The 20546-nt window shown below is 37.3% G+C and overlaps 1 long non-coding RNA gene across 4 annotated transcripts in view; it reads left to right on the forward strand.

Annotated features, from left to right (window-relative positions):
* Positions 1 to 20546, forward strand: part of LOC117878797 — a 97838-nt gene that overhangs the window by 40392 nt on the left and 36900 nt on the right. For all 4 annotated transcript variants that reach the window (XR_004646098.1, XR_004646095.1, XR_004646096.1 and 1 more), the window contains one exon: positions 8696 to 8820. This is a non-coding gene — a long non-coding RNA (uncharacterized LOC117878797). The remainder of the gene's footprint in view (positions 1 to 8695; positions 8821 to 20546) is intronic.

The raw sequence follows: 20546 nt of genomic DNA on the forward strand, positions 1-20546 counted from the left end.
CTCCTCATTCGGTACTTGCGTAAAGTGACCTAGCAGATTGTCAAGTTGCATATTGCCATAATGAACAACGTTTTGATCACTGCGTGAAGTGAAGCAAATGACAAAATGAAATCACACAAATGATGGCTGCTGTTGCTATAGCCTGGTGAATCAGGCATCCAGGAGTTCAATGGCAGCTTCATGCATATAAATCTGATTTTTCATTCACCTTTGCCACTAAAGACCCAGAACTAACTAAGCACTCCGAAGTGTCAAAGCACTGTAGGAGCTTCCTCCTATCACACTAAGTGCACAAGACCAGTGAAATGATAACTTCAGAGAAGCAAAATTAGAGAGAAATAATTTTCTCATATGGGGGGCATTTTCAGAAAACTTTCAAACAGAAATTTGAGTTTTTTAAAAGTCTGACACATTTCTCTAAATGTTTATGAAGTAAACTAAATTTGAATCTCGTTCTGCACAGGTGAAAGATGGCTGTATTAAGTCACTGGCCTTTTCCTCACTGAGCATTTTCTGGCATTTTCAACCAGCATGCCAATTAGATCTGCCCTGAGTAGAGTTAGATGGTATAGTAATAAACATGCCTGTGATCAGTCTACTGTGTCACTCCCATTAGTGCTAATACCAGAGGATCAGTGTCAGTGCTGGAACAGTAGTGGGAGAATTTCTGACAATGCTCAGTGTATATTCAGTCACTGCACCACCTGTACCTTAGCTGAGAATATACTGTAATACTGGTGAGCTGTAGCTACGGTCATAACTAACTTAAACTTTGTTTTTATTTGGCTTTCTCTGCTCTTTTCAGTCCAGTGAGTACCAGTGATGTTCTTCCAGAAAAGATCAGGAATGGAACTGACTGAGTTGAAAAAAGTCAGGAATTCTTCCATGTATTGGAATTATTAGATTTGCCAAATAATTTTCTCCTTCACTTTTGAGTACAGAAGAAATGGCTGCAAAATATTTCCCCTCATCACTGCTGCATCTTTAATAACATGAGTATGTGTAAGTTAGGCTAGTAGTAGCTCCTCCTTTCCATCCTTTGTTTTTATTTTTCCTTAGTCATTTCTTCCCTCTTTTCTATTTCCACGCCAGTCGGATATGTACATGAGACTACAATGTTATTGAATATAGAGACAGTACTGGCAACTCCACACCTCTGTGCATATCATGGGATATTCAATACAAGGGACGGGCTAAATAAGAAGTCATGTCAAAAAAAGCCAATTATCTGAATTCCAACCTGTATAGCACAGCATGTTTACATTAAGCTTTAAAATAAAGTTTTCCTTTTCTTGAACTCTGTTTCCATTCAGCTTCTTTAAAAAAAAATCTCACCTTAGATCTGTCCCTTATTATTCATAGATTTTAGTTCCAGAAAGAACCATTAGATCATCCAGTTTGACCTTCTGTATAATACAGGTCATGAAATTTCACGGAGACAGTCCTGTGCTAAGCTCAATAATTTGTGTTTGACTGAACCATACCTTCCAGGAAAGTATTCAGACTCTTGGTAGTTTGTTCCAATGGTTAATTGCCTTCCCTGTTAAAAATCAGTGCCTTATCTCTGATTTGAATTTATCTGGTTTTAATTTCCATCCCTTGGTTCTTATTGTGCTTTTTTTTGCCAGGTTAAAGAGCTCTTTAATATCTGGAATTTTTTTCCCCGTGAAGGTACTCGCACACTGTAATAAGTCAGTCGTCTTTTTTATAAGCTAAACAAACTGAGAAGCTTAATTTTCTCACTGTAAGGTATTTTTTCTAGTCCTCAAATGATTTTTATGGCTTTTTTCTGAATTCTCTTTAGTTTTTCAAAATCCTTTTTAAAATATAGATACCGGCACTGGACATATTATTCTAGTATGTCTCACCAGTGTTGCATACAGCAGTAAAATCATCTTCCTTTTCCTACTCATTACTTCCCTATTTATATATCCAAGGATGGCATTAGCCCTTTTTGCCACAGCCTCACAGTAGGAGCTCATGTTCAGTTGTTTGTCCACTAGTCTTCTAAATCCTTTTCAGAGTCACTGCTTTACAGGCTACATCCTTTTTTTTTTTTTTTTTCTTCAGTAGTGGCAACTCCACACCTCTGTGTATATAATGGGATATTCAATACAAGGGACGGGCTAAATAAGAAGTCACCCTCAGTTTTCTCCTTTTTCCCCACATTTACAACATCTCGTCCCTATCTTTTTATCTTCTCTGTTATCCGAAACTCCAGTTTTTGAATGCACATTTTCTGTGTTGAGGTGGTGGGCAGGGCTCTACTCTGCTACAGCCACTTAGTTACATTTAGTGGAATATTGATTTTTCAGCATGTGCTGTAAAAGTCAATATTTCAGTAGACAGAACAAAATAGAACCATTATTACATGGATCAGTCAGTCATATTACTTCAGTGCCATGCTTAGCATAGATAATTGGCCTTCTCCGTGTATTCTTCTCCTTGTCTGTTCTCTTCTTCACACTCCACAGGGAGAATTCCAGTTTCTCAAGCAGCTTCTCTCAGGATAGTTAGCTCTTCTCTCTTGATAGTCACTTTTTCATCCAGACTAGCCATAAGTTGCCTCTGTCATTCAGTTTTTTTACATGACAGTCTAATTTAGGTTCTTCCTCCCCAACCTTGCCCATATATATTTCTTGCACACGCTTCTGTACTGCTACTTCTATGGCTCGGCTTAGGACAGTGCAGATTCTGGGTTCCTACTGCTCACTCTCTCTGACAGACAGAATGATGACCAGTCACCACCTAGCATTTACTTGCCCCCTAGAGCTCCTTCCTTCCACTTCCCCAGTTTGATTTCATCCTCACTCAGAGTAACATACAGGGAAGCAATCTCAGTGGCCTCTACTGGATGCTATTTGATCTCTTCTTAGAAGGTGTTGCTAAGAAACAAAAGAAAAATCCTCATCTGCGCCTTTTATCCCTGGCTGTCATAAGCATTTTTTTAATCTCCCTATGAGTAACATCCACTATCACAGTAAAGCAAGTCAGCAGCTGAGATCAGTTTCTGGGGCTGGGGCAGATAGACCTTTTAAGGAAAGAGAGGCCCAACCAACAGTAATGATAGCAGGGGTGTCATCATCCCAGGCTGACCTGGGGTGCCCCTTAAAGGCAGTCATGGTATTGCAGGTGAGTCCTTACTTGATTTTTCCCTTACCCAGGGTATCAACACATCTGGACTGACTGTTAGATGCTAAAGAGCACCACGTGCTGGAGGGTTTCATTTCTTAGCAGAAAAGCCAAGGCAAACCATAAACAAAATGCTCACTCCCGCATCTTAGCTTACCCGGTCATTCTTTGTTCATTTGTCCCTGAACTGAGTCTAGTGTTCACCTCTATCCAGACTCTTCACTAGGGGTTCTCTCAGTTCCAGTCTCTCCCCTGGTATTAGACCTCTTGCTTCTTATAGAGTAAGATCCTGCTCTGGAGTCAGGGATCCAGGCAGGTCCATCCACTGTGAATCTTCCAGGGAACAACAGGTGATCCTTGCCAGGCTGGGCTGCTGGCCAGTGTCTGGGAGACCCCTGGCTCAAACTATGCCCTCTTGGATGCTTGCCATATGCAGCCCTCTGTCTAGGAAGCTCCCCGCTCTACAAGCACCTCTTATAGGCTCTCCATTCTAGTGGGTTATCTGGAGAGCTCGCCCTCCGGATTCCCTGCTTGGCCCTTTGACTCAGGCATCTTTTGGGATTGCCTCTTCACACAACAGCCTCCTGTTTCCCTTGGGAGTCCCCACTTCACTGAGCTTGGGTAAACTTTATTAGTTCCAGGGGCTCATTTGCTAATCAGCCACCTGTGGCAGTCAGCTATCCCCAGGAGAGGCCTTCACATGGCAGTCAGAGGCAGACTGAGCCCTAGCTCCCCATAAAGGGCAGCTGCCCCATAACAGGGTGTGTGTTTGTGTGTGTGTGGTTAAATGTTTTTTTTAAAGAATATATTTAGATTTTTTTAAAGGGTTTAATATAGAGGAATAATATAATTAGCAGTTTACTAGAGCAATCGTATCAAAAATCATCATGAAAGATAAGTATAGTATACCAGGATTTCAAGATTTCATCACAACCACAGTACATAACTTCTAGCAACCTTCTCCTCTTTAGAATAAATAAAACAAACCTGTAGTGCAACAATGAAGGATATATGTCAATGTAATGACTGCTTTTTACATTAAGGGAATACAGTAAAGTGCTATAATTGTATAACATATCTCTGTCTGTGTAGAGCTTTTTATCACTTACAAATTTATGTATGTGCTCTGTTTGTGTTGTTTCACTGTTTCAGGTAAATCATTTTAACAAATATTTTATTATGACTTCTATAATTTTCTATTCCAAGACACATGCATGTGCGCACACCCACACCCAGCAGCAAAACCAACAAGAAACCTTTAAAATGGCGTTAAGGTTGAGTGTATGTATCAGTAATGTAAGGGTTAAAAACATTGCATGGATGGTGTAATTACCTCAAAACCAAGCATTACAAACCCAGGAAATTCAGAATTGAAATTATACTTACAAGAAATCCAAACACTATAGAAATGCAGAATCAAGACACCCCAAAAAATTTAACTCTGACCTTTACTGATGCCATGCAATTATAATATAATTATGATTAAATCATTCAGTGGTTGTGGTCCCAGAATAGATTAAACTAATTCTTAAATTTGTATTCATTTTTTCATATTTTCCTCTTCAGGATATCACTTTAGGGCAAAGTTGAAGTTGTTTGTGCTTTTCTTAACCTGTTTAGATTTCTGTATTTTAACTTAATTTAACTCCAAAAATCCTGGAATTATAATGCTGGGTTTGGGGATTATTATTACATCCCTGTTGTTTTTTTTTTACTTTTACATTATTGATATGTACTCTCAACCTTAGCTCCACTGTAACATAGTTTCCATCTCTTAGATACCCTGGGGGAGTGTTTATTAATTGTTAAAAGTTGCATAAATGAGCACTAAACAACAGCACGAAAAAGAATACTATCATGTGACATTTGGAATGGTTTGAAGACTGTAATACGAACCTTAAATTCTTTATTAATTTTAACTTTTAAGAGCAATTTCACCTGTAAAGTAGAGCAGCACAAAGCAGCCAAAGTGTACTAATGAATCTTGCAATTGACTTGTTGGCTTAGAGGACTTTCTGAGTGAGACCAGTGCTATGTGAAGGAAGGGCAGAGGGAGCCAGTTCCCTCAGTCCTAATGTCTTTCCCCTATGCTTCTGTCTCCGTTTCCCCAGCAGTGTTATTGGCAGTACACAGTGGAGCCAAGGCAACCGTGCCATGAGGAGCCTTTCAAACACTGATGTCCAAGCTAACATGCAGCCATGGAACACTTAGGGTCTGTCTACAGAGCAAAAAAAAACCCATGGTTGGCCTGTGCCAGCTGACTCTGGCTTGGGCTGTGGGGCTGTTTCACTGCTGTATAGCCTTCTGGACTCAAGCTGCAGTCTGAGCTCTGGGATTCTCCTACCCCCCAGGGTCCTCGAGCCAGCCATGGGTTTTTCTTTGCTGTGTAGACATACCCTTAAAGAGCAGTGATGACTGGGCCAAGTAATCAACCAGTGAGAATCCTTGAGTCATAAATCCACTCTCTTATACTACTTACTCATTATAGTCAATAGAATTGTTGCATGCACATTAGCAGAGGAAGGGTAGAGATTGGTTCAATTACCTATACTGTCACAATGGTTGTTGACCAGAGCCTGTCTGCGGCCTAAATAATCATGACAAGTAGAAAAAAGAATCATTAATAACTTAGTTTAATTGCAACCTATTTTCTTCAAATATAGCCTTTGCACATTAGTTATTTTTAACTATATGGAAGAAAATTCCTAAAGGACCCAGTTTTTAATTAACTTTAACTCATACATTAATTAGCATATTGTACATTTTCAGAAAATTTATAGTCAGAGTATGGAGTAAGCAAGAGGGGGGAGGATACAATGTTCATACATTTCAAAACAGTTTGAATCACTTCTTTATCTGCAAATCAAAACTTTCCTTGTGGGTCAGCACTCCACACAACTTAATTTAATAATAAAGAAGGTAATGGCTGCCCCGTTTTAAAGGGTTTCAATCCGTGTTGTTCAAAAAATGAAACACAGTGCTAGGGTGAGAGATGTCAACTGTAGTGGCTCACACTTAGTTGTGTTTAGTTGGTCGGCATCCATATACAGCATGAATAACAGACTGGTCCTAGTTTCAGCTGTATAAATAATATCTTACTCTTTCAGTTTGTGGATAAGAGTGGGAGAGGTTCTCTTATTTCAGTAGTCAATACCAGCAACATCAAAAAGCTCACCTACTGTATTCTTTGGCAAGCCACAAAGCCACAATGAACACAGATTTCCAGGTTTGCAGTTTACTGGAGCACCTCATGTAAAGTTTTGCTGCTGTGCCATATGTAGGGTCAGCTTAGGTCATGTCAAGTTCCCTATCAGCTCTGAAGTGAATTTTTTCTATTTAGGTTTGGCTCTTCTTCCTCTGACTCTGGCCTTCTCCCAGTTTAGTAGTGCTGCTGTGGCTCAGGCGGATGGAGCAGCCTTATAGCATTCCTACTGTGGCCTCAGAAACCCGTTTGTGGCATGGTGCATGAGGGTCTACACAAGGGCTGAGGTTGCTGCCCTGCCCCTCTTCTCTTCACTCATGGTGATGGCAGTTCTTTTAGGGTCTACCATTCTGCCCAGGGCATTGAGTCTTACCAAAGGAAGAGATTAAAGCTGCACCCTGGGGGAAGAGTTGGGAGCTGTTCTGTTTTCATATCAGCAACAGGACTTGTGACTAGATATAATATCTTCCCACATCTGGACTCCATGCTGAAGGAAGAACTGAGGTGGCAATGGAAACAAGTCTCTTAAGAGCCACTGCTGCAAAGGAAGGGCATGGGGTTGTAGCAGTGTCTCTCTGAAGCTTGCCCACTTAGCTCAGTGTTGCTGGCCAATTCCTGTGGCCACCTTGGGACCAGAAAGCTTCATCCTGCCTCTTTGAGCAGTAGCACATACCAGAGAAGGAAGGGAGGATCAATAGTATATAGAGAAACCCTATTTCAGGTCTTTGCTGAGTGCCAGGAAGAGATATTGAAGGAAATGTGCGTTCTTCTCTGAGGAGAAATGAGCATCACCCACACCACTGGCACTCTCAGCAATCGCCATTCTGCATCCTAACTAATCTGTACTGGTATGTCCCCTGCTAGTGTGAATGAGTGAAGTTCTGCTGTGTGTGTGTCATTAGAGTGAAATATCAGTGATATTGCATATCCATCTTTATTCTTTCAGTACCCTTTGGCCTCAAGCCAGTAAATTGAGTTTGCAATGGACTTAACACAAAATGATAAAACATAGGAAAAGAAGTATCATTCTTAACTATGAAACTTTTTGATTGGGTGGAACATGTAGGAAAAGGAAAACTCAGGCTGGGGGAAAACTGAGTGAAATGTATTGTCATAGTCTGAGAGGCAGTCAGACTAATCTGGTTTGGGTTATGCTTTGCGAGGGATTTTGTCACCAATGTTTCTTACTCTCTGTTTCTGTGGGTGGAATTACACAGAAAATGAAATTCTGTCACCTTTACTCTGTAAGCAGTCACATTTATTTCATTTATTTGACTTGTAGTAGAGCAGGGCCCTTTTCATTGTGGGTATGGGTGACAGAACCTGACCCTACATAGAGAAAGTAATAAATTGCTCAAATAAATTATTAAAAAGGACTAAAAAGTCACAATTATACCTAGCTTTGTATACAATATGTAAAAAGAGTAATCGAAAATGGTTTTCATAGGTTTTAATTTTATACATAAAGTACTCTTTCTACCTGTGAATAGGCTATGTTAATAAATAGTAAGCAAAAGGGAAACTAATGACTCAGGGATAGGCTACAGAAGTCTTTCATTTATGTATCACAAGTTCAAATCCAACCCAGACTGGTAGTGATCAAAAGTTGTTACCAGCTGTGACTGGGCGCTACCTGGTCAATAGCAAAATGGGGATTAAGGACTTCTCGTCGGAGTAAAACAGGGAGGCAGGGCAGTTGTTTTTAGCAGGAAAACCTCCATTTTGGAATATTAAAGTCACATGAAATACATAGAGTATGGGAAAATAAGATTTTCACTTTTCTCCATTGGAAATAATTTGAGCAGGATGCACTCTCTGAATCTGTAGCATGCTTGCTATGGTAAATTGAGTGGGGCTGGAGACTTTGTAAGGCACTCCTTGTTTGATGATCACGGCTGCTGCTCATTTAGAATCAAGCCAAATGTTGAAAAAAGTAAGTTTAAGCTTGAGCACTTTCTAAGCCACTTTGGCTGCCTTTTGAAAAAACTTTAGGCCTGAAGTCTGCTTTATTCATATCACCAGGAGCTTTTTATTGACTGTAATGGAAGCAGAATCCAGCCCTTATATTGTAATTTTATTGCTCTTGTTAAGAAATAGATGACCTAGAAGTTGAAAGAATTTAATAATACAGAGAAAACAAGGTATATTAGATTCTCTTATAAAATAAGAGAAGAAAACTCTTTAAATAGATTGTAACTCCTGCAGAGGCCAGGGTATTTGCATTGTTACCTAACAAGCTCTAGAAACATTGCAATGATATCACATTTCACTATACTGCTTTATACCCAGGGAAAGATGAGGAAAAAAGATGAACCACTTCTTTGCTTGTGTTGTTGTAACATATGTGTCCACTCTACTTAGGACGAATCTTTGGCTGACCTCGTTGAGATGAATGAAGAACATGGCAGATGAAATGAGAAGGAGGGGATTATCCATCTGAAAACTGAGGACATCCAGTTAAAGCTCATCTTCTTTTAATCTTCATGGTATGTTCACATTTATTTCACTTTGTCAGTAAGCTCATGTAAGATAGTTTAATTGAAAAATACCCTTTTCCCTTTTCTCAGTGGGATTTATGCTTTCAAGCAGGTAAAACTCAGTTATCAGTAGTGTGCAAATTATGTCAATAAACCCAAGGAAAAATCAATGGGAATATTTCCCTCAGGGCCTAGCATACTGATTATAAAAATATTAATACTTAATACCTTTATTACTCTCATATCTCTGCAACTGAAACATATAAAGATCCATCTTATCCATTTATAAGGAATACAGGATGTGTGCAAGTCCTTCAAATGCTGGTTTGTTTGAGAAGATTTATATTTTGGACAAAAGTGCAAGAGGGGCAAGGGGAAAGACAGCTGAATGCAAATTCATGTCTATCTTTGAAGGCGTTGTATATACATACACATAACCATTTTGTAACCATATGTGTAAATCTGACACACAGCAGACCTGACAATGTAGATAGGAATATCTTATGTTTTGAACTATCTGTAGTAACACTTTGTCATCTTCTGTAATAAAACTTCAGCTTTCCTAGGCTGAATTACAAATGTTTGCGCTCATGCAAAGCATAAATATAAATGTTGACAGTGTCATGCAACACTAACTTCTGTCATCCTTACCAATAGCTTGCCACTACATGTATAATAGCAGGTGAAGCTCATTTGTAAAATAGAAACTACACAGATTGCTTGGGGGGAAACATATGTTAGTGTTGCTGGATTTCTGTTTAGTTTGACTTCTGTTGTTTAAGAATGCAGAGATATTTTTAATTGAATTATTTTTAGCTTCCTGTGAGAACTGCACTATTTAACGGTCAATTATCATGTTCAACGTAAATTGATTTTTCAAGAACTTTTTATTGGCTATAAAGAAACTTGACTGATGTGTTTTCAGCCTTAGGATCAAATTCTTTTACAAAATGAGAACAAAAAACTAGCTTTAACAAATAAATAAATAGGAAAAAAGGGGCATATCCATATTGTCAGATACTTTTTTTGCCCAATCTTATCTCCATTGAACTCAGTGGGAGATTTTCCCATTAATTTCAATAGTAGAAGAATTGGGCCTAACATGTACAGGTGTCTTTGAGTATTTCTGCCACAAGGGTGAAGAGAAGAGGGGTCATAGGAGACTCACATTTAAAGTATTAATTCTATGAATATATTTTAAAAAATAATAATTAAAGACTTTTATGATGTGGTTTTAGCACACATGCCTCTCGCCCGGCAGACTTGGAGGTGCTGGGCTTTCCCTCTGGGCCAGCAGAGGGAAGAAAACTGTTGTTCCCATAAAGGATTGTGCCCCCTGTCTAGAGTTGAGTGGGATACTGTGGTTCATTGGCTGGAGCAGCATAAGCCTCCTGGCTCCCACGCAGGGCTAATAGACCCTTCCTCGTGCCCCAGCAGCACCACTTGCACAGGGAAAAAGAAGAACAGGAGTACTTGTGGCACCTTAGAGACTAACAAATTTATTAGAGCTTAAGCTTTTGTGGACTACAGCCCACTTCTTCGGATGCATATAGAATGTATGTGTGTATATATATCTCCTCAATATATGTTCCATTCTATATGCATCTGAAGAAGTGGGCTGTAGTCCATGAAAGCTTATGCTCTAATAAATTTGTTAGTCTCTAAGGTGCCACAAGTACTCCTGTTCTTCTTTTTGCGGATACAGACTAACACGGCTGCTACTCTGAAACTTGCACAGGGAAGAAAACCTTGGATTAGAATAGCACTGGGTTTGGTGGCCTTGCTGTGGTATCATGCTAGTAACCATTTGGGTGCTGGGAATGAATTTATCCCTTGACTGCCAGGTTGGCCAGAGTTGTGTGAGGTTTTTTCATCTTCCTCTCAGCAGCGGCTAGGTTAGGTTGTAAAATTTATTTTGTTGCAACTTGGTAGGTGCCCAATGCAGGTACTTGTTCAGAAGGCTGGTTCCCTGAACTGGAATTGGAAGCAGATTAGAAGACATCTCCTAAAGAAAGTGGGGAATTGGGTTCCTAACGTCTGGCTACAGTAGGGAGACAGCCCCCTCTTCCCCACCCTCCTTAGCCCTCATACAAAGGGAGGATGATGGGGTCTCAGCAACATCGCTGAGACCAGGTTAGCTGCTGTCAGATCTCCACTAGATGAAACAAATTACAAAGGAATTACCTGCATTGGGCAAGTTAATGCTAGATAGTTCCCAGATGTGTTACTTAAAAGTTGCAGCCTGGTTAAACCACATTCCTGGTGTCTTGTCTTTCTACCCATGATGTATGGGATGATGCTTCAGATTTGCCATAAATGGAATGCTTGCACCTTCTAATGAGTTTTGGCACTGTGGTCACAATTTTTGCAGAAGCAGATTTAATGACAAAAGAAGACATAATACAATTAATTCTTACCACAAGAGTGTCCCTGGTCTACCTCTCAACTATGGGTAAGTTGTCCAAATCAAGCAATTAAAGAGATCCTCAGTTCCTCATAGACTGCCTCACGCATTCAGCCTACTCAGGCCTGTATCGCTGACTTAGGCCTCAGTCCTGCAAGTGCATGTGCCTAGGCAGACCCCCATGCCCATACTCAGAAGTCTGCCCATTTCCCATTTTTGGGGCTTTAAACTGTAAACTCACAAATCATTACCATTGTAGAGGATATCAGGTTGCCATCACTCCAACTCTGGCAGTATTTTCTGGTAGGTTTCTCTATGCCGTCACATAAATTCCTCTTCTTCGTTTTGTTGGCCGTACAAGGAGACAAAAATGCTTTCCTCCAAATACATTGCTAATTCTACTAACATTTAACCCACTGTACAAACTTATCTACAAGACATAAAATCTCTAACATGATTGCAACCTGAAATACAACTTTCAATATTAAACAGGATGGCAATAATAGCCTGATAGAGTAAATCAAAGGATGGGACAGATGAATATACATTGAAAATCAAATATTATTTCACATAAATCATAGAATATCAGGGTTGGAGGGGAGGTCAGGAGATGACCTCAGGAGGTCATCTAGTCCAACCCCCTACTCAAAGCAGGACCAATCCCCAGACAGATTTTTGCCTCAGAACCCTAAATGGCCCCCTCAAGGATTGAACTCACAACCCTGGGTTTAGCAGGCCAATTCTCAAACCACTGCAATGTTCCAAGCAGTTGCAGTTTTTGCTTTTTATGCTGCAACTTTAAACGTTATTTATTAAAACCAACAAAACAAGGGAATTAAACAGACAGTCATAATCAAGGGTGACGTGTTTTTGACAGTTCTGCAGATGGCAGTAGAAGGGAGGGAAGAAGGGAGACCACATTCCTAAAGTAGTTATTGGTACCTTTGTTAAAATTAAGGAGTGTTTTACATATTGTCTTTTGAGAATTTGACACTAGTTATTATTAAACTTACAGCTGGACCTTTTCTAGATCTTTAAGTTACAACAATTTTACTTGTGGATTTTTCATATGGTCCACCAGAAGACTTTGAACAGTGCCATAGTGCAGAATGTTGCTATTTCGTGAATATGCAGGCCTCTCTTTGCAGTGCACTCCGAAGTGTTCAGGTATTCAGTGCCACCACACAATCTTTGTTTTGTCTTACTGCTTAAAACTCAACAGTGCTTTTGATATTCTCTCTTGTCTGGAGCTATGTTTTAAAATACAGGAGACTATTTATTCTTCCAGTATTGATACAAAATGAAAATGATAACAGAGTAAAAAGTTCCTTTTATGTACATGTTTTTGGGTTTTTGTCTTTGGGATTTGAGTGTCTAAATCTATGTTCTCTCCAACATATGAAATGACAGGCCATTCAAAATGCCCAAATATTAATTTTTTTTGCAAGTCTGTATATTCATCTGTCAACCTTGGGTGAGTTTTTTGGATTTCTATTAGCTTGTCCCAAACTGCTGGCAAGCTAAATTTCTCTAACAGGCATCAATTCGCTGTATTAAATGCCTGTTCTGCCCTGCAAGACATATTGATTATTTTTTTCCTCAGCAAAGTGACAAATACCATTTTCATGACTATAATAGAGATTGATTACAATTTTATGGAACACAGAGGGAGCTGATCTTGCAGAGACAACCTTGGGCCATATAAAAATTGAAAAAAATCATTTGAATTAATAAAGAAATTAATGAATTCATCTGTTGCTGATGAAGCCAAAGCATTTTTGAGATAATGAAAATACTGTAGATGCATGGTCATTGCTGAATGGGGAGGCGAGCTTAAATGTATTTATAGCAGCTGGTGTCTGAAATCATTTGCAATCTTTAGGAGCCCAAACTTAAACGTGACTTCAAAATCTTCTTTGTCTATTAAAGCACACGTAATTATATAATGTAGGACCAAGGTCGTATCTTTATTGATACAAAATAAATCTGAAAAAGTGAGGAAATAGTTTGAGCTTTTTGTGCCGTGTGATTTGTTTTAAGCATAAAAAGAACTACCAATTCCTTTAAGGCTTTTTCAATTTGCCGTAGACAAATGTTCTTACATACTGATTTACTGATTGTCATGTTAACTTTGAACCCTTATACCCTCACACTTTAGCAATTTACTCCACTGTTAACTTCAGTGGAGCCATAGCGGGGCAAGGTGTATAAATGAGGTTGGGTATCTAAATCTGACACACAGTTAGCTTATTCATGGCACTGACGCCACAGTAAAGTGAATGATAATACCAACAAAACTTATGCTGATCTTGCAGAGACAACCTTGGGCCATATAAAAATTGAAAAAAATCATTTGAATTAATAAAGATTCCTTATTGATTCCCTTTTTAGTATATATATTTTAAAAGTAAAAACATGTTTAAAATGATTGTATATTCATCCTTTTTATTTCCATTTCAGAAAATATTTTATCTTTTCCTATACATATATATTTTTTTACAAATGAGGTGTGAATAGCAGTTTAGCTGAGAATCACAGGCTGAAAATAAAACAAGGGGGGAAAAAGTCACACTAGTTAATGGATACTTCCCCCTTTATTAAATGTGTTCTTTATTACTGTAGTTTACAGTAAACTTTATTCTTTTATAACTGAAAAATATGTAAAGAATAACAACTGTACTTGAATAAAGTTTTACATTTAGAAATATAGACACTGAGCTAAATTTTCAAAAGGATGTGCGTGATATACAGGTGCAAACTTGGTCACAGTACAAGCAAATTATGAAATTTTACATTTTGCACATATGACACGGGAAAACATGAGGTTTCAAAAAAGTATAGTCTTGTCTGCCTAACAAACTGAAGGCTAATCATGGCTCTTACTTTCTGTCAAACAAAATCAATGTGTGTTTTTAAAAAAAAACATTGGTACATAGAGGTATTATAGTCAGATACCAAATATAAAAAAAGAAAAGCCTGCTATGGTATATGGATGAACAATGTTTCTCCAATTTTTAGTATTAAAAAGTGGATTTGGATTTTCTTTTTTGTTGTTCACAATATAGTCAAAACATAACTTTAAAACTAACAAGTTCAAATTCTTTTGCTGTAAAGGAACTACTATTGAAAGAGTCACATGTCAGATTTTCCCCATCTGTTGAAGAAATTGTCCACGAATATAATTTTATAATGGAAAATTTGGTTGTCAATAAGTAGCAGATACTAAGAGCTGAACACCCACTATTCCTAACACCCCTATTTGGTACTTCAGTAATAATTAAAAATAACAATGAAGCCAGTTTGTGTTTAGCCATTCTTTTCACGTATTAGATTGACGTTTTCCAAGCCTGGTCTCTGCCCAAAGGGGATTTTTTTTAAGTTTAAACAAGAAAGTCCTGCTGTTTTCAGAGGAGAGGAGAGTGAAAGAATTTATCCATTGTCTGGCTACACCGGAAGAAAGACGGGGTGCAATGGATGGATATTTTAGTGGTAAAAGTAGCCAAATATAATCTTCTACTAAGCCAAAATTAGGAAATCTTTTTCTTTAAAATACACCCCTCTTTCACCCCGAAAAACTTAAACTAGTCAATTATATGATGAACATTGCACGTTTACGCTCTGAAAACTCAAGAAATGATTATATTGAGGTTGCAGGCACAATCTTAGTTTATCCCTCCTTAAATATACGTGTTACTATGCAGTCTGTAATTACATGATCACCTACTGTTTCTCAGATAATACAGTACAATATGTTGTGTGCCCTTTTTTATTTTAATAGCCTCTGAATATAATTCCATAAAAACTGTCTTCAAAAAATTGCACATCCACACCATTTTGTGAAGCAATAAACTTTGGTGGTCATAAAATGGCTACAGAGAGTGAAAGTTAAAATAAGCTCTATTACTCCCCTTTAAAATAGAGACTTTGTTTTTTAACAGAAGCAGTGCAATATATTTAGCTGCTTATGCCTCAGTGACAATTTTTAAGTTATTTTTAAAATTAAATTTCGAACCAATACCTGCAATGAGGAAGCAATACATTAAATGGCAAAAGAAAAAAAAGTGTTATCTACTATCCATAGAATCTGACCCTTGGAATAATTTAACTGAAACTGAATAATGTAGGTATTTCAATAATAAGATGTGTAAAAAACCATATTCTGTGTTTAAGAGATCTGATAGAAACGTACCCAAAACTATTGAAGAATGAGGATAGGGCCGTCTTAATCCTTTGCAGCTGTTCTTGCTGTAATTCGTCATGAACATTTTAATTTTGGGGCTGTCTTCTGAAAGAAACTGTCAATATTCCATTTTATTTATGAAATGGTTTCATACAGAAGCTGCTTATTTTTACAGCCATATTTTGAAATCTGTTGAAATTTTGGAAACTGCAGGTCATTTATTTTAATTTGTTTTGTAAATATAAATCCATTTTACATATCGTAAGTAAAGTTATGAATAATGAATGTGTGTGATTGAGAATTAACTTGTATTCTTTCTTTCTTTCTTTCTTTTAATTAATTGTGTTTTGCATTGGAGTCAATGGAAGTTTTGCCAGAATAGGGACTGCAGGATCAAGCCCCGCATTCATGTAATAGGTGAAGCACTCTTAAATCAGTCTCTGTGGAGTTATTTAGCTGTTACCAATTACTCCTGCATTGTAAACAATCAAAGTGCTTGTATCTGCAGGCAGTAGATAACCTGGAAATCAAATATATCAGCTCTACACAGATCCATGAAGAGATTGTCCTGTCAGCTAAAACAAGAGTAAAAGAGCTGATTGTAAATAACACTCATAGGCCAAACAAGTTAGTGACATTTATATAAAAGAAAAAAAGGGAGAGAAGCCACCTATGGCAACCAGTTGAAATCTAATTGAAAAGTTGGTGAAAATAAGATCAAAGCCTTAAAAAAGTTTATTGTAAGTTTATTTTGCTTTGTACAATACTCACTTTCAGCTTATGGATTGCAGGCTTTACTCTGAGTAAGACCCGGAATAGCATGTTGATGATGCCACAAATTTGTAAAGCCTCAGCAATTTACCCTTTGTTCCAAGTACGGAATATATTGTTACTACTTAATTTTTTATAGATAGGGATTGCATTTGGAACTAAAAGTAGTGGACAATATAGGAAATAGTTTAAAATTAGGTTTTTAATACTAAAATTAATCTAGTTTCTATTCCAGCATGACTTGAAAAATGTTATCTTAATTGGTTTGTTGTCACGACCACTATTTAACATTATAATATTTTTCCTGGTTTTATTTCTCATTACCAATGAGAAAAAATAAGAGCAAAATAATCATTGTCCTTTACTGGGATTTTTAATTTTTATTTGTTTAGTCTATCTGATGGTTGAGACAAGAAAGGGGACTATGTATGATACTATTTAAAATTATTCCTTTATTAGAAATTATGTCATTTTTCAGTGATCTTGAAGTTTCATTCTGCCCCAAAGAAGTCATTGATAGTTTTGCCAGTTAGCATCATATTTACAGAGTAAGCAAATGGATTCTAAATCAGAAATATTGTTGCTGATATTTCTATACATAGTCCTAGGCTGACCCTATTATGTAGTTTCTTAGGCTTCTATCACAGGAACAATACTTAGTAGGCTTTTGTTTCCTTTATAAGTGAATGTGAAGATGATGGTAATATTTGCTTTACATTCATGTTTGAATGAAAATGTTTGGTAAACCAACCAACTCTAAGGATAAAAAGAATAAATCTATAAATTGTAATTTTCCTGAACTGAAAATTTCTTATCAAAAGTGTGCATTCGGGACACTTTTCCTTCTCCTAAAGATAGCTATTTAGTCCATTAGTAGATTTTTTTTTCCTGCCAGCCTGGCTTCCTGTTGGTTTGACTGTGGAGTAGCAGGTGTACAATTCCAGAGTGTCTTTAAAAGTGGCTCAGCGGGGCTTCTCTGCCGTGCGTTCACAGGAGACAGCTCATCTGTTTAATCCTTATGTTTTAGTCAACCTTTCTTATTATGCGGACAGAGCTCTGATGCTCAGCTGGATTTTGACTCTCAGAATGAATTGATGGAGCTCTTTGATCTTTCTGTGTATTGCATCTGTTTCATCTTTCATCTTAATGCATGATCTTCACAACTCCAGCTAGCGCTTTATTTATTTATTTTTCCACTTGAATCCATCAATTTTACTTTGTTCTCCTTTTTTGGCATTCCTTTTTATGTGCAATGAACTTGATTGCATAATTTTAATATAATGATAATTAAGTTGGTATTTGTATTTAAAAATACAGAGGAAGACCAAGACAACCGTGTTTATTTAGAAACATTTCCAGAGACTTGATCAAAATCTTTAAATAAGACATACACATCTTTACAAATTTGCAAATTATTGTATACAATGTGTGTAATTAACAGACCCAATAGTGAAAGGGAAGAAGATGTAATTTCATACATATTTGGAAAAGCCCACCACTCGAACTAAAAAGTCTCGTAAGTTAAGATTTCTAAGAGTATTTAGAAGTATAACTAGAACTAATATCATGTAATGCATTCTTGAGATTTCCCATTAACATTTCAGGCTATAGGCCCTAATTCAGTAAAGCACTTAGATGCAAGTCCTTCCCTATTCAGGACAAAACTTAAACATGTGCTTAAAATTAAGCAAGTGCTTAAGTGTTGTCTTGAATAGGGACGCTTTTCTGAATCATGGCTTTAATCTACGTCAGACAATTCTGATTAAAAATATTCATAAAACCATGTAGTAGCTCTGTTAAATTGCATATAATTGGTAGCAGTTTTTTAGCTTCAAGTACAACAGACAATAGGGGATTCCTTTTGTTGTTTTAATGAAACCAAGAAACGTGCAATTTAGATTATTCTTTTAGTTCAACTGAAAGACTGTAGAAGTGAAGCATTTTGTAATTGTATGTTTGATTCTTATGCGTATACCAGAGAATTTGTGAATTCTTTTGTTTTCTGTAATATTTAGTCAATGTTCAGTTGTGACAGTCCAGTTGTTGTGTGCGTGGGTAATGTACAGTGCTGCAGGAGCTTTTACAAGTGAGCAAAAAGCTGTTGGGTTTCCACAGCCAAAAACTCAAGAGAGTTTTCAAAAGGTCTTTTCTCATGAGGGGTTTACTGGCATATTTGATTGTCATGCACATCCTAAATATGTATCACAAACGGCATATACAAAAATGTTCGAATAACCTGAAGTCAGGTATCACCTACAGGGAAATGAACTTACTGCTTTTGTCCACCCACACAGAATGATGAACCTAGTTTGATTTAAGAAATCTCTTGGAAATAGACAACAACTGTGGACTGCACCTCTTTGTGGAGTGCTCCCAATGCTGAAATTCACTTCCTCGGTTGGTCTGACAAAGCCCAGCCATCAACTCTATCTGTAAAGTCCCAGGCTCCTGTCTGAGGGGGAGGATTTTTTTTACGACTAATGGGTTAGTCATTCAGTAATGTTGCCTATAGTATAGTATAGTATATCAACTGAATATTGATACTTCTTTAAATATTTTTGTACATGTGATATTGTGAACAGTTCATTTTTATACACCACAAATAAATTAATTAAATTAAAACTTTTACTGTTTTTTTCAGATATGTTTTTCCCTAAAAAGATAGCTTAAAATTTTCAAAGCCACCTAACTGATTAGGACACCTGTTACTTTAATACTAATGGATGGTGGCTATCCAAATCTTCTAGGTGGTTCTGAAAATCTCAGCCACATAGTACATACATATGAACCGTCCATTATGTGTATGCCAGGACCTTGTTTGCAGTACACACATTTATAAAACTGGTCAGACATCACAAATGTTTCTGAATGCTTATATATCTCTCTAAATGTTTGTAGATAATCATATTTTGCTTTGTGCTTACTTGAGGTCATTGTGTCATGGATAGGTAGAGTTGATCATAAGAATAGTTTCTGTAGAAAAGAAAGTGCTGTAATGTGGTTATTTTGAAATTAGACATGCTTAAAAAATGTGTATTTTCCCACAGTATAATAAACCTCTTTCAACCAATTTTGTTCCTTTTTTGGTTTGATCATCTTTTAGTTACTGCTTGACCTTGGAATCTTACAAATGCTTGCTGTCCCCAGTCACTAAGAGTAATTTAGATGTGTTCATTCTCAGTGAGCCTCATTTTAGAGTTTATGAAAAGGAAAATGAGGCTTTGAAGAAAATAGCTACTGAGTTGGCCCATTTGGTCATTTTTGTGCCTTTGGTGCTGCTGCTCTAACTTCTCTGAAAATAATCAGGTGCAGTATATTATCTTTAAGAAAATTAAATAATAGACTTAAAATTAAGAAGCCCATTAAAATAACTTGGAAAATTATTAAGTCCCTGACTGGTCAGAGCTGGGCAGTTTGATCCTTTAATTGAGATGCAGCTTTAGGTGCATCCAGGTCCTAAATATTAGTAGTTGGGCTTTCTCGACTTTCTCTTCAGAGGATAATCCTTGTGAACAACAGATGTGCTGTTCTAATACATTTTTGTTTCCTGATGGTTTGGGTATTTTAGTTTTATACTGATTTGCTTCAGAACACTGCAGATGTGTTCTTTCAACTGTTTTATTAAGAGTCATGTACTAGAACATGTTTCTGTTGTATTATTATGCATGTTCCAGTTTAGTAGAGATCAAATGTCTTCTTTGAGAAGAGGCTTCTGCTGTAAATGCACCTTTATTTTTGGAAAAATATAAAATGCTGCTTTGAAAATTAAGTAATATATCTAAAATGGAATACTATGTTGCTTAATCAGCTCAGTATTTTTTCCCCAACAAAATGGGTTATATTCATTATCTCTGTAAAAATATCCATTTAATTTAGGTTAGGTGCAGCTATCGTTCACCGTGCATATTTACTATCACATAGTATAATTCTTTCCAGTTTTCTATAAATGGGGTGGGCCTGGCCTTTAATCAGGAGAGGCTCATGGGTTTCAGGAAGTGTGCCAGAACCCGAAAGTTGTGGGGAAGGGCATGGGAGAATGACTCTCCACCCACCAATCCACACACAATGCTGCAAGCCCTACCATTATAGGAAGAAGTCATAGGACTGTGACAAGTTGACTTGGACTGATGCTTGATTCCCAAGAAAAGTTTTCCCCATGTGGAAAGCATCATTTCTTCTTCCTGAGGATGATGCAAATCTTTTCCATCCACTCTTCATTGTATAAGGCACAGGTAGCGTCTCTTTTGTGCAAGACTGTTTGGTGTCTGCAGAATCAGAAGTTAGAGTTCCCTTTTCTGGCTTGGGTGTGTTTATTTTAGTAGGCATCCATTCATTTTTTGTATCACATGGAATCTTCCTATAACACAGGTATGTGCTGAC

This window comes from Trachemys scripta, chromosome 1 (assembly GCF_013100865.1).
Source record: "Trachemys scripta elegans isolate TJP31775 chromosome 1, CAS_Tse_1.0, whole genome shotgun sequence".
NCBI classification, from domain to species: domain Eukaryota; kingdom Metazoa; phylum Chordata; order Testudines; family Emydidae; genus Trachemys; species Trachemys scripta.